The sequence below is a fragment of the Pleurodeles waltl genome, chromosome 12 (genome assembly GCF_031143425.1).
Source record: "Pleurodeles waltl isolate 20211129_DDA chromosome 12, aPleWal1.hap1.20221129, whole genome shotgun sequence".
In the NCBI taxonomy this organism is placed as follows: Eukaryota; Metazoa; Chordata; class Amphibia; order Caudata; family Salamandridae; genus Pleurodeles; species Pleurodeles waltl.
Window position 1 is genome coordinate 105,051,780 of NC_090451.1, and position 15,620 is coordinate 105,067,399.

The 15,620-nt window shown below is 43.9% G+C and overlaps 1 non-coding gene across 1 annotated transcript; it reads right to left on the minus strand.

Moving 5' to 3' along the window:
- Nucleotides 1-13,641: 13,641 nt before the first annotated feature.
- TRNAS-AGA (transfer RNA serine (anticodon AGA)) lies at nucleotides 13,642-13,723 on the minus strand. Its single transcript has one exon. It is a non-coding gene; the product is annotated as a tRNA-Ser (tRNA).
- Between the last annotated feature and the right edge of the window lie 1,897 nt (nucleotides 13,724-15,620).

The window sequence follows — 15,620 nt, forward strand, 5'->3', positions numbered from 1 at the left end:
CCCTATGTTTCCCCATTGCATCCTATTGTAACTATACATTGTTTGCACTGTTTTCTAAGACTATACTGCATATTTTTGCTATTGTGTATATATATCTTGTGTATATTTCCTATCCTCTCACTGAGGGTACACTCTAAGATACTTTGGCATATTGTCATAAAAATAAAGTACCTTTATTTTTAGTATAACTGTGTATTGTGTTTTCTTATGATATTGTGCATATGACACTAAGTGGTACTGTAGTAGCTTCACACGTCTCCTAGTTCAGCCTAAGCTGCTCTGCTAAGCTACCATTATCTATCAGCCTAAGCTGCTAGACACCCTATACACTAATAAGGGATAACTGGGCCTGGTGCAAGGTGCAAGTACCCCTTGGTACTCACTACAAGCCAGTCCAGCCTCCTACACCCCTTACCGCCAGCCTTTCCATGGCGGTGTTTACCGCCATGGACAGGCTGGCGGTTGGGGACTCATAATCCCCAGGGCAGTGGTGCTTGCACCGCTACCCTGGGGATTATGACCGTCTGGCGGAAGCCTGGTGGTCAGTTGGATGGGCTTGTGGTATGGCCGGGGCTAATGCGCCACGGTCATAATTCACTGCCGGTACACCGCCAGCCTGTTTGCGGTGTTACCGCCAGTGTACCGCCGGCCACCATGGCTGTAATAAGGCCCTATGTGTCATTGAATTCAGCAAATCAGTCCGTCAATCATTTGTCTCTGTGCTCTGTCAATTGTCGTGGAATGGGAAACCCTCACCTAACCTAGATTAGCATCAACATGTGGGACTTCAATCAAAACAATTTAGAAAAAAAGAATTTAGAAAACATCTAGCTAAAAATACTATTTAGACAGAGCAATTGGTACCTAGAAAGAAAAAGCACAAAATGATAATTCAGTCACATTGTCATATCTACCTATCCTCGGTATGGATCAGCAACAGAGTCAGTCTTCGTCCTCAGGTCATCAGTCGATCAGCATCACATCAGGCTCTCAGTCAGAGAGTATGAGCCCAATGATAGAATCTCGAATCACCTTTACGATCTCGCAGTCTCGCTCCCCTAGCATCTACTCTGTCTTCCCTCTGTCATGTTGTTATATCAAAGTCACCCAGACTATCCCCCAATTTCCAATTGGTCAATTAATCATACATTATAACCTTAACCAATAATGTCTATGCACTAAATCTATGAATTCTAATATTTCACAGTTCACATGCCATTGATTGGTCCACTTTACGATGTCCTCATCATCCGGCTCGTCAGGTATCGAAAATGTTGCATCTTCTTCTCCAGTTACTGTCTTCATTGTTCGAGTCCTGGGAAAGTACACCCAGTGCGCTTTACACACCAGTTGATACAATTCTAGTTCCATCATCTCCTGTCCATCAGTTAACATAGAAGCTTCAGCTAAGCAAATTTTATTAAACAATGAGATGTTCCTGGTTAGTGTATCTTGTCAGCACTTTTCATTGAACGTTTAAGAAATACAGCTTCTACGTGAGGCCTGGCAAGACTTGGCCAAGACACTCGCTAAGTTAAGGCCTACAATTATTGTAAAATATAAGTTATAACTCTCAATATGACATATTACTACATTAATCTAATATATTTTCAATATTTCACGTGGATTAATTATATTTTAGTACATTTCGTAAATACTGGTGGCCAATCGCTGAGGTCACAATTTCAAACGTGCATATTATTTTTCTGTTAATCATTTTCTACCAATTTGATTATTCAAATTCATAAACATTCATTAATAATTTTTCTAATTAAGACTTTTGTATTAACAATCCCTCCTCTGATGACTAAATATGTCATCACACTACTTTTCCCATTTATAATTTCATAATTCGTTTTCCTCAGCATTTTGTCTTCTTCTCAAACCCTCCCTATAGATTCTTTCCCTGTTTCGTTCTTCCCTCCTCTGATTATTTTTAGACCTTTTCAATTTAATCTTTTGACACAATTTACATAATCCCCATATTCCTAATATGCAAGCAATTACAATCAATATCCCCTGTGTGATTTTTAGTAGCACCCCATTCCAAATATTACTAAGCCAATTTCCCACTGGAGTAAACCCTTTTCCAACCTTTTCCCAGTTTTTAGTTTACTTTCAACAGTCTCTTTTCTCAAAATATTTCTCAAGTTTGTTTCAGCAGTTCAGCTCCTTGATCACCTTCAGGTCACATCAAAATATTGATTCGGAACTTCCCTATCAAAGCAAAAAGACATAAACTCATGTTGCCATTTGTTTGTGGTTGCATACGCCAATTCAGGACCTGCGCATCTTCAACTTGCTATTCTCTTTCTCTTCAACTTTCGATTGCCACTTAACTCTCCTTCACTCACTTCTTCTTTTCTCGTGATATCTACTTCCTCCCCTATTGTTTGATCGATAACCACTTTCTTCATTTTCTCTACTTGCGATTCAGGCCATTTATCTCCTTTCCTTGAACCTTCTGTCAATATTTTCTTCAGGATTGGACATGTCTCCTTTTCTTTTTCTATGGTGTTTTCTCTTGATGGACCTACAACAGGCTCAGGAGGAGTCAGATCACTTTGGCTTCGATCCTGCTCAACTCCCTCCCCGACTTGGTCTGGCACTTACTCTGTTTGTTTCTCAGAATCGTCTACTTCTTGGAGAACTCCAGCTGTGCTAGGCTCTCCTGCTGCGTCCGTCGAGATAGATTCTCCAGCACCCTCCTGTAACTCTTCATTTTCATCTCTTACAGGGGTGATAGAACCATCTTCCACGAGTTCTGGTTCAGCTTCAGATTCTCTTTGTTCCTTCTCTGGTTCTGGTGCTGTAACTTGCTTCACAGTTGTTGGTGCTCTCAATAACACTTCTTCATGATCCAGTGGACATGCCACTTTCTTTGTATGACTCGTGTGAATCCAGTTCGGGATCCCTATACGTATGTATTTGTATTTGTAAAGCGCATTCCGGCCGTAGCATCGAAGCGCTGAGGAGAGTCGGTGAGTTACGGGGATGCGAAGCAGAGAGGGGACCATCGCCAAGGGTGTCCAAGAGTCCCAAGACTCCCTAAAGGGAGAACAACCAGGTTTTCAATTTCTTTCTAAAACTAAAATAAGACTCTATCTGCCTAATGGCAAGAGGGAGTGCGTTCCAGAGTCTCGCTACCCCTAGCGAAAAGGCTTTGTCCCCCCATCTAACCCTATGGCAGTGCTGCACAGCAATGAGCTGCTAGGTAGAAGATCTAAGCAGCCGGGCGGGCTGGTAGGGTTGCAAGGCCGACCTAAGATAATCGCAACCGACCTGATGAAGGGCTTTGTAAGTTAAGCAGAGAGTTTTAAACTTAATACGTTTTTCCACAGGGAGTCAGTGGAGATGTCTAAGACTCCAGCTGGTGGATGAGGAGTGCAGCAGATCTAAGACCAAACGGGCCACGCGTTCTGAATTCGCTGTAGTCTATGGAGTGTGGACTTTCTGATGTTTAACATAAGGGTGTTGCAATAATCCAATTTAGAAATCACAAGCGCCAGGACCACCACCATTTTCAGGTCTTTCTGGATAAAGGGAAACATTTTCTTAAGCATTTTCAATGCCCCGTAACAACATTTAACCGTCTGGTTGACTTGTTGCTCAAATTATAGGCATTTTTCAAACACCATAGGACTCTGGCTACCAGCAGGGGCCCCATAAGTTAGTGTCTATGCCGAAAACAATTATTTCCGTCTTTTCCCCATTCAGTTTAAGCCAATTGCAGCTCATCCAGCTGTTGATCTTGTTCATGCATTGATGGAATCTCTCTGCCAGCTCCTCCCAGTTATGAGAAACTGGAATGATCAACTGAGCACACTTCACTGCTGTCGTAGTTGACAAAATCACCTGATACGGACCTCTCCAACATGGCTCCAAACACATCTTGCGAACATGTTTTCGGACAACAACCCAGTCGCCAGCTCTCAGGTTGTGCCCTGGATCGTGAATTGGTGGCAGTTTGGTGGCCTCCACCTGCTGAGAGAAAGAGCGGACCACATCAGCTAGACCCTTGCAGTAATCCAACACCATATCATCTGTAATATTGACAAGTGCATTGGCTGGAACTGCTGGCAATCTCATTGCTCTGCCCATAAGGATCTCGTGGGGCGACAGCCCTGTCTTCCTGTCAGGTGTATTTCTCATTGACATCAACACCAAAGGCAATGCATCTGGCCATTTCAATTTCGTGGCTGCACACATTTTGGCAATTCTTGATTTCAAAGTACCATTAATCTGTTCCACTAGTCCTGATGCTTCAGGGCGGTAACTACAATGCAACTTCTGCTCATTGTTTATTGCTGCACACAAAAGTTCAATCACCTCATTATTGGAGTGCGTTCCCCTATCTGATTCTAAAGAGATCGGAAATCCGAAACATGGTATCAACTCTCTAAGCAACAGCTTTGCTACTGTGAGGCATTCCTTCTTGTAGGATACGCTTCAATCCAGTGACTAAAAATGCACACAGTCACCAACACATATTTCAAACCCCCACACGCAGGCATCTCAATGAAATCCAATTGCATTCTGCTGAATGGACCTCCTGCTCTTCTAATGTGGCTCAAGTTCACCAAAGTCTCTTGCCCCTCATTTAATTGCTGACAAATAACACAGCGATGGCAAACTGCTTCTGCTGCTTGTCTAACCTTGGGGTTAAACCAATCAATTTTCAACAGACGAACCATGGCATCCCTCCCAATGAGACCATAATTGACCAAAATCATGAACAATTACAAATGCGTATTGGCTATCTGTATGAATAATGACTCACAGTCTAGCAAAAACATGGCACGCTCTGGTAAGAGCAACCAATTCTGCTACTTGTGCAGAATATACTCCTCGAATCCCGGAAGCTCCTAAAGTACCTGTAGTTGTGCACACGGCATATCCTGCTCTCAATGCCCCTGTACCATCTCTGAGACATGAACCATCAACTAAAACAATTTGGTAATTTTCTTCCAATCGAGTATCACTGATGTCAGGTCTCAGTTTTGTGCACAACTCAATTACCTCAAGACAATCATGCTCAATGTCTTCCTCTTTTTCAATTTCAACAGTATCACTTGGAAGTAAAGTTGATGGGTTCAGCACTGTACATCTTTTCAGTGTCACATTAGGAGCACCCAAAATGCTTGTCTCATATCTCGTCAGTCTGGCACCAGTCAAGTATTGTGTTTTCGTCCTTGTCAGTAAAATCTCAACTGAGTGAGGGACCATTACCGTCAGGGTATATCCCATCACTACTCCTTCAACCTGTGAAAGACTCTGACCAACTGCAGCAACCTCATGAAAACAACCTGGTAAGGGTGCTGCAACTGGGTCCAAGGTAGCTGAAAAATATGCTAGTGGGCAATAAGCACCTCCATGGACCTGAGTCAAAACAGACAGTGAACATGCATCACGCTCACGACAAAACAATGTGAAGGGTTTGAGTAATCAGGCATACCCAACGCTGAAGCTCTGCACAAAATCTCTCAACTCAGTGAACGCTTTCATCTGTTCCTGGTCTGATGCTATGGGATGAATGACATCCTTATGTGTAAGCTTCTGTAATGGCTTTGAAATCTCAGCAAAATTTGGAATCCACTGACGACAATAACCTACCATTCACAGAAACATCCTGACATTCCTCTGTGAAGTCGAGGGACTTATCTGCAATATCATTGTAATCCTTTCTCTGGAAATTCTCCTCGACCCTTTCTCAATTTGGTGACCCGAATACTTCACTGTCTTCTGACAGTACTGCAACTTCAATGCTGACACTTTATGACCAAACTTTCCCAAATTATTCAACAGGAGAATCGAGTCGTACTTACACTCGTCCCTTGTTTTGGATGCAATCAACAAATCATCAATGTACTGTACCAGAGTTGATTGAAACGGCAATTTGAATGACTCCAAGTTCTTTTTCAAGATCTGGTTAAACAAGGTTTGTGACTCCGTGTACCCTTGAGGAAGTCTGCACCAGCTGTAGACTCTGTCTAGGAATTTGAAACTAAATAGAAACTGACTATCCTCATGAAGAGGCACAGAAAAGAAAGCTTGTGACAAATCAACCACTGTGAACCATTCTGCATCACATGGAATCTGGAACATTATTACTGATGGATTTGGCACCACAGGACAACACTTGACCACCATGTCATTTACTTTTCTCAAATCCTGTACAATTTGTACCTTCCTAAACGGCTTCTTCAAACCCATTATCTGTGAATTGCATGGGCTGCTCAGCATTTCTTTCCAGACTCCCTGCTTCACAAAATCTCCAATTATCTGCGCCACTTTCATCAAGACATCTTGTGCCATATTGTACTGTGGAAGCTGCGGAAACACTACATTTGGCTTCAAAGTAACCTTAATCGGTTCCACTCCCTTGATCAAACCCACTTCTTCACCCGTCAGATCCCACACGTTTTCCTGTACTGTTCCCTGCAAATCAGAATGAAGCTCTTTCACTGTAAACATTGGGAAAAACTCAATCAAAGGGTACTCTTCATTTGTAGTTTCACTCTCAACTTCTGGAGCTGGGTCTTCTTCATCATCACTATTGGTCTGAATCTCAATTCCATCATTTGAACAAGTAATTGAACACCCTGTTTTACACAATAAGTTCCTTCCGAATAGGGATACTGGACTCGAATCACAGACTACAAACGTATGCAGTCCTTGGAAGTTACCAATCTCAACTTGTACTGGATCTGTGATCGGATTTGTCAAATGCTTATTCGCTACCCCCACAACCTGAACTGTTCTTCCTGAAAGAGGCAAATGCGGGATTTCTGCACTTCTTACTATAGAGTGCATAGCTCCTGTGTGGAGAAGTGTGGCTCAATGGTTAGAGCGGCAGACCCTCAAGCAGAGATCTGGCTCAAGACCAGGGTTCAAGTCCCGCTTCGGCAGGTCTTGGGCTCAATTCCCCTTGACCAGATAATTCTCGCCTCGGTGCCTAATCTAATTCATGGGTCCCACTCTGCAACTCTGGGCAATAGCTTGCTTAATCTCCACAACGGCCCCAACAGCACTTGGATGCCTGGCTTCACCCTGGGGGTGCTCAGGAGTGGGTGCATCACAGGGAAAAGCCAGGAGGGGTTCCATAGCGGTATGAGTACAGCACCTTGAGACCCTAACGGGTGAGTAGTGCGCTATACAAGTGCTAATTTACATTTTTACCAAAAATGAGACCTTGTGACCCATCACCTTCCCTCTCACATAGGGTTCTCTCTGGTCTACTTCTAAGGAAGCTGGGAGCACACATGGCTCCTCTTCTGAACTATCACTCATCCATTCACCATTTATTTCACTCTCATTGTGTAACGGGAATTGGTGCACTGCGTTATTATTTCTGTCTTGTCTCTGACCCGTGACCTGTTGAGGAAGTATCACCTGTTGCTGCTCCATCGGGGCTTGAGGTATCTGCATTTTCTGTCTAGGTACCATAGGATCCTGCTGCTGCACTGGTTGCAACTGGGTCAACGGTTCACGAGGCATCTTCACCTGTTGCATGGGTTGAAAACTTTGCATCTGATTCATGTTATTCTGAAAATTTGGATTAGGACCTCTCATCCTTGGCATTCTTACATTTTGAAATGAATTGACATCACCATTTTGCTGAACAACACCTTCCTGCACCATCATTGGACATTCCCGCTTCCAGTGTCCCTCAGCCCCCCAAATGTGACATGATAACATCTTCTGCATCCCTTGCACATCATTTTGAACCACTATAGTACTCAAATCCGGTCCCAGATTCATATTTCCTCCATGACCACTACCTCTCATCTAAGGCTGGAACATGACAGTTCCCTGCTGCTGTGGTATCTGTTGAACAAAAGTTCCCTGCACTCCTGTTTGTTCTGCCTTTATCTGCATCAACATCTCCTTTTCTTTCAGCTTTTTCTGCTTCAACTCAATCTCGTCACTACAGTGTGTAGCATACTGCAATACCTCATCAATTGGCTTCGCTTGCCAACAAATTAAATGACTCTTAATCATCTGACCTATTTCAGGTCTCAGTCCTTCCACAAACCTGAACACAAAATGCAACATGTGTTTTGGCTTGATTGCTTCCTTGCCACTGTACTCCTTGAACGCTTTTAACAATCTCTCATAGTACGCATGTATCTACTCCTTTACCTCCTGCACTGTCCTGTCAATCCTCTGCCAATCTATATTTTTAGGCAAAAGTTTTGTCTTCAGGAATTAAATCACTAAATACTACTTCATTACTTCAGGGGATAGTGCACCTGTCGTTTTATCCCTTTCTGGTTCACTTGTCGGCCAATCTACTGCTCTCTTACACTCAACCCACAAATAGTCTGGAACCACTATTTCTAATAAAGTATCCAGGTCTTCCCACAAACATTTCGAGAGCTTCACAAACCTTTCTGTCTGCTGATACCACTCAACCGGTTTCTCCCTTAGTTTTGGATAATCATTTGTGAATGACAGAATACCACTCCTGTGCAAAGGAACATGAACGAACTGCCCTCCTGGAATCTCTCTCATTGGTAAAATCTTTACTGGATCCTTATCCTTTTGTACACCTTCAGACCCTTCTTGTGAATCTTGTTTTCTCTTATCTTTCTTCTTTGCCCATCTGCCGCCCCACTTTTCTAATGCTCCCCAAATTTGAGCACCCTGCAATAGTTCTTTAAGGTGTGCCTTCATCCCGGCTGACCTCATGTGTTCAAAATCCTTTGCCTCAAAATCTTACCTGTAGCTCCTTTTCAAATGCTTTGTTTTCCCGATTTCTATATCATGTTTTTCTGCTAAATCTGCCAATTTCTGATGTATTTTGCCCACTTCTCGGACATAAGTATCTCAGCTCTTCTTCAGTATAGGATTCTAATGTATTCACCCCCATCGATCCTTCAACTAGTTCAGTTATTTCCATACTCAACCTAGCACAATCAATCTGCTCTTCACTCTTGGACACATTCTGTGAGGTGTTCAGACTGTCTAACCACTCATTCAGCTGCTGTGCTGTCAATTCCTGTAACGTGATGTTACTCACCTTTGGTGATGGCACCAGCTGCACCACTGCACTTGGAGGTTGCAGGGTCAAAAGCTTTAAGCTCTGACTTACACTTGGGCCATTTACAGTATCGGGACGGGCAACAAGTGGACTGAGATCCATTAGTGACCTTGATCCATCAAAAGTATGACCCGTGGAAGAAACTGCCTGCACATGCTCTCTTGTACCCCTCCTTACAAGGCTCTGTGACATCTCACCCTGTTTCCCTGTGATTGATTTCTTCTGTGCAAACAATGGTACTGCCAGGCCAACAGTAAACGGCAGCGATATTGCTTCTAGGGTTACTATAGCACCTGTATTTTGGGGAAGAGTTACTCCCATACTCTGATTCATTACCGGGGTTAAATCTGACTGTGTCCCTGGATCGGTGTGAACCTCGGCATACCTTATGGCTGCGTCTGGGGCATCATTATCGGAGTTGGCTCAGCCTGAACCAACAACGGTCTTGGAACCACTTGCTCCGCAGGCACCACTAAGTTTGAAGTTGTTTTAAGAATCGGTACTTCAGGATAAGTTCTCTGTATCGGTGGCGGATGCATCTGTGCCTGGACCACTGAAGCAGTCAACATGTTAAGAGTACTCAGTGCCACTCCTTGCACCTGTCCATTGTCAACCTGTACTGGACTCACTGTCCCCATTGCCTGTGCCGGGGCAATTGGATCAGAACTGGTACTTGGACCCCCCTCATGCACCGCATATGGTGGAGGTCGGTCCCTCAGTATCTGAGTAATAAGATCTTCATCATCTGATTCTTCCTCTAGTATGGAAGGCCTTATCGCCTCTTTACTTCCAGGTGAACTCTTATTGCTTTTGCTAGTCGCTTTCTTCCCTGCTGTCTCATCTCCCTGTGTAATAGCAGGAAACAGCTTAACATCCTGCAATGTCAATGCTCTCCACTTTTTCTGTTCCTAATCCCATCTCGCTTCTGCTAAAGACTTCTCTACCTTTCTTCCTCTTCTTTGGAATTTTATTTCATGCTGTTGTCTTGCTAACAGCTCCCAAACTGCTAATGCCTCAAACTGAGCTGGTCTCAAAAGGGACCTGGTTTCATACAGCGCCATCCGCAACAGGTCCAGAATTCTCAAATTAAACGTTTCATGCTCAGGAAATGCTAAAACTAACTGTTTTTCTGTCAATTTGTACCATTGCTTTAACCAAAGACATTGCGCAGACACCTCGCTCCTCCATCACAATGTAAGCTGGAGAATTTTCTGGTGGGGTAAGCTCCCCTACAATCACTTTAATATCTCCCTTTAGAGCACTCTTAAATGCTTTGAAAAAAGTCATCTTCTCTACTTTTGTGTATTCGAATCAAACCAGGAAATTACTTTTACTCCCAAGATTCCTTTCACCCACGTTCTCAACCAATTGTCTCTCACGGACGGCTGCCAATCCGTGCACGACCCTTCTCACTAACCAGCCTATCTCAGCGCGGCTCCAATGACGTCATACTCACGCGTACTGCAGCTGACAAAATCTTGCGGCTTGTCCTCCTAAAACTCTGAACCTCACAACTAATGCAAAAAATTGCAAGCACTAACCAAAATCCAAAAAACTAAAAACAAATCAGCTGGATTACTACGGGAAGGTAACACAATTACTTCAGAGACCTTAAGGATTTTCACTGATGGCCCTTTTGCTCATGTAGCTTTTCCTCTTTCTCAGTCTCCCAGATTCACAAGCACAATTTGACCTACAAATTTTACTCTCAACTGATCAATTGGCTTGTCCTGGTGCACGTAGGACTCGCCAGAACTCAGTCAAACTTTTCTCTCACCCGCCTTAACTCACACACCGACTTGTTGACCACGCCTGATAAACCTACTAAGCCAGACAGATTACAACATATACCCAAATGTCTCCTACACTTGTCAATATATTCCGGAGTCTTAGACCATGCAGGGTCCGTCCATTAGCAACCACGTGGACAATTTTTTTGCACAAAGCGCCACACTCATGTGAAGTTCGACGACTTCCCTACTCTCATACTGCGGAATACACACACTTCTACAAAAACCTCATCTGGAGTACTCAGACTCCCTAATTTCTCTCACATACATCACAATTCACCTGTGATTTGCATAAGCTGTGCAAGTGCAACCTATCTCTTTCTCACTATCACTAGAACGCCGAGAACATACCCAACTCTACTAGCAGGATCCAGGATCTGGGAAAGTCATTTCTGGGCTTAAGGGGACATCATTCTTGCTACAATTGCCATTTCGAAAAACAAAATTCAAATGTCAATAATGATGAATAACTGACCTATCTTAAACTACCACCATAACCATTGGTCACCACATAACTAATTCTCCAAGAAAACTAACCATCCTCTGCTACCAAAAACTGTGGACACGCCGGTGCTTAATAAGTAAACTTACAAGGGGACGCACATAGGTCGATTAACCTTTTGATTCGCCTGGAGTATCCTAGCTATGATGTGACCAATGTTTCCCAATAACCAATACACAAAATTCAATAATCATTAGACAACGCATCAATCGATAATCAACAAAGACAATAGCAACACACCATGACTCTTCGATCATAATAACCACAACTCAGTATACGTTTTAGTAATTTTATTTCTCTATTAGTTACAATACCAAGTCATGAGATTAGTTCAAACTCAATTCAACTCATGCAAAATCCGGCATTAATTCATTAAAAGGTGCCAAAAACATAAGCTAATCAAAACTTGCATCAGAGTGCATTCTAAAGCATTAGCATAGGTCAACAAATGAATCAAAGGCAATAAGCCATTATGTGTCATGGAGTTCAGCAAATTAGTCCGTCAATCATTTGTCTTTGTGCTCTGTCAATTGCCATGGAATGGGAAACCCTCACCTAACCCAGATTAGCATCAGTTTGTGGGACTTCATACAAAACAATTTAGAAAATAAGAATTTAGAAAACATCTAGCTAAAAATACTATTTAGACAGTGCAGTTGGTACCTAGAAAGAAAAAGCACAAAATTATAATTCAGTCACATTGTCATATCTACCTATCCTTGGTATGGATCAGCAACAGAGTCACTCTCTGTCCTCAGGTCATCAGTCGATCAGCATCACATCAGGCTCTCGGTCAGAGAGTATGAGCCCAATGACAGAATCTCGAATCACCTTTACGATGTCGCAGTCTCGCTCCCCTAACATCTAATCTCTCTTCCCTCTGTCATGTTGGTCAATTAATCGTACGTTATAACCTTAACCAATAATGTCTATGCACCAAATCTATGAATTCTTATATTTCACAGTTCACATGTCGTTGATTGGTCCACTTTACGATGTCCTCATCATCCGGCTCGTCAGATATGGAAAATGCTTCTTATCCAGTCACTGTCTGCATTGTTCGAGTCCTGGGAAAGTACACCCAGTGCGCTTTACACACCAGTTGATACAATTCTAGTTCCATCTTCTCCTGTCCATCGGAAACACTATCCGAGGGGGTCCTTTGTCGATACCAATTAGTAAGCAGTACAACTGGAATTTTGCAGCAGGGGAGGACCAACTTATGCGATGGGGAGGGCTAAATTATGTGGCAGGAATTACTTTTTTATGCCCCCCAAAAAGACAAATCATGCGGCGTAATGCGGCACATTTTGCGATACCATTACTTCATTAATGATTCATGAGTTAACTTTAATGTAGTACCGTCCACTGTTATGTGAGGAACTATTAATTTACAGATTTCAGCGACTCGTTCTCAGTATAACCCATATAAAGTCGTATAGAATGCCGCTTATTTTTAGAGACAACATAACGCTTTACTAAAATATCAACATTATCACATTTCGTAGTCAGCATCTGTTTGTTTTATCTTTTTAGTGTTTGCTTTGAGCTGCCACCACCAGGTGGTTGGTTTTGTAAACACCTCATGGTTTGTTTTGTAAAACTGCCAAGTGTTTGTTTACCAGTGTCGACCACTGCTGCTAGGGAGCCAGTGGCGTTACGGAACTGGAGGGGGACCCCCTCCGGACTCACTCAGGCCAGGAGCTGTGCTGAGGGGGCTCCCTGAAGCCCCGCCCCCGCCGCACGGCGGGGACCTTTGTTACCCACTGGGAGACCATGACATTTTAGCTGTCTTGCCACTTGTGCTGAATGCACCCGGATCTCTGCAGCGTGGGCTCTGAGGCCCTAAACCACGTGAACAGGCGCTATGTTTGTGACCAATAGAGAAAGGTAGCGGCGACTATTTTCCCCGTTTTATGAACTTCTTCGGGGCTTTCCTTCTCCCTCCAGGACAAGGCCCTTCGTTTAACAGGCTCCGAGCCCCGGATTCGGGGCTCCTGAAGGGCATGTTTTTCTTTTCCAGCAGTGATCCCGCCACTGGTCGGTGTGGACCTCACCAAACCCTCCGTCCGCGTTGAGCCCCACGACCCAGGTCTGCCCGTGACGTGAAACGAACATTTCTAAATCGCCCAATCTGGTAAATGAGGGGTCTGCACCTAATGCAGAGAAACAATATATAGATCGTGCTCAATTGTATGCACGCTTCTCCACTTGAAGCTTATTCTTGATGGAGCTCTGTAAAAAACATGACCATGTATAAAGCCAATAGTGTAAAATGTGTTTTAATGCAAGCAATAAAAATGCACCGTAGTCGGCAGGATTTGAACCTGCGCGGGGAGACCCCAATGGATTTCTAGTCCATCGCCTTAACCACTCGGCCACGACTACTTACTGACGTCAGTCTTATGAGGACTGTAAAGTGAGTTCTCTGCAGCCATTGGATGTGTGCATCTCGCACATCACTGCAAAGTCCTTCCTCTTCCAGATTAGGAAAGCAGGAAGTCTGTGCATAAAACAGTGGCTGTGGAAGTTTCGGTGCGGGGACTCCAGTGTGGAAACTGGGTTAATGCCTGCGATTCTGCATTATGGGCAGTTGAAAAAAAAGGAAACAAGCAACCACTGACAAAGCCAATAGGTCTGGGCAACCTAAGAGCTATTGGCGTTGTCAGTGTCGGGGTGTCTTTTAGCCATACAGCAGCACTGCTTGTTCATCATGGCTGAAAGTCATGGAATAAAAGCACCTTGAAGCCGCTAGCGCTGACCACGTCCTAGCTGGAGATGTTTAAAGGCATAGGCAAACTGGGCACTTGCCCAGGGACTCCCAGGATCCTCTTTTCTAAGGGCCCCCATGACAAAGTGAAATTTTCTTTGTGTTACCTTTTTCTATATCTCCATCTCAACATTTAACATATAAGCCAATTTTGTATGCCATCATGGGGCTTGAATTAGCAGAACATGGGTGATAAAATTCAAAGCTTTGCCAAACAGGGGCACCTAAAATATTTTTTACCTGTGCCCCGGAATCCTTAAGACAATACTGATCATAGCCTTTTTTAGGTCCAGCTGGCAAGCGCTTTGCCGTGTTGTAAGTATTGTGGGCTTTTAACCACCCCCACCTCACGCCCGTCACTTTCAGTGGTGAGTGGGCGTGCCTTTCAAAAATCCTTTTTTTATCGTTGGTAAATCCATTACGTTTCTCCTGCTTTGAGGCAGCTTTGTGACAGCCTTGGCCATCAACCCTGTTACATGAATACTTGCACTTTTGTTGATACATTTGACTGCAAGTGAACTTCTTTTTCTTTTTGCGTCTCTCCTTCGTGCTCATGCTCATGGCGGCCGTGGTGCTTTGAATGGCCTTGCTTATGTCAACTGTTTTACTTTTTATTTTCATTTTATGTGGCAAGAAAAATCCAGTTAGGAATTTAAAACACCAATAGTTCTAATAAGCAAATGTGAAACCCATTGTATTTCAAATGCTTGTTTGTCTGGCAGAAGGGGCGAGACAAGAAACAGCACGGAGGGTGGGGCAAGCAATATAACATGGAAGGGGTCGAGGTCAGGGTGGGAGGAGTTATAGCGCTATAAGGTGGGATATGATGTCCGTGTCATAGCGTTTTGTTGTGGTGGGTTGGGGGTAGCCAGCACGCATGAGGGAGCAGACCGACAGGGATCTTCCACTGTATTTATGAGCAGCTGCTGCACACAAACAAACCCCACAAAAAAGAAAACAGACAACACGACTGAAGGCAGGTGGGTTTTAGGTGGATGAAACATTGGTGGCGGAGAAGAAACCGATGAGGGCAGAGAGGTGGGAGGGGAAAAAGGCAACATGGACAGGAATGAGGAGCATAGGAAGAACTAGGGCAGTACTCTGGGGCAGTAGATCTGCAGGTGGTGGCTCACCTGGTGCACCAGCAGCAGGGCCTGGAGGGCTGGCACAGAGAGAGTTGTTATAATCGATCCATTGTTCGCCTGGAAGGAAGTTCAGCAGGTTTGGATTGAGGGGAACTAGCGGCAACGTTTGCCCTGTACTAGAATAGAGGAGACCAAATAATGCATGGATCAAGGGACATTGGCAGAGTTGGTTCTGAGCTAGAGTACCAGCTGTATGCCAGTCTGAACTGAAAGGAACTGGCAAAGCATTGACACTACTACAATAACAGGGTCTGTACCCGGTATTCCTGAGCCTTGTTGGTACAGCTGGTTCCCAATAAGAGTAGCAGGGAATCTGTGCGTCTGCCTAGAAGGGCTGCTGACCAAACTGGGGAACATTGATTGAGCTATT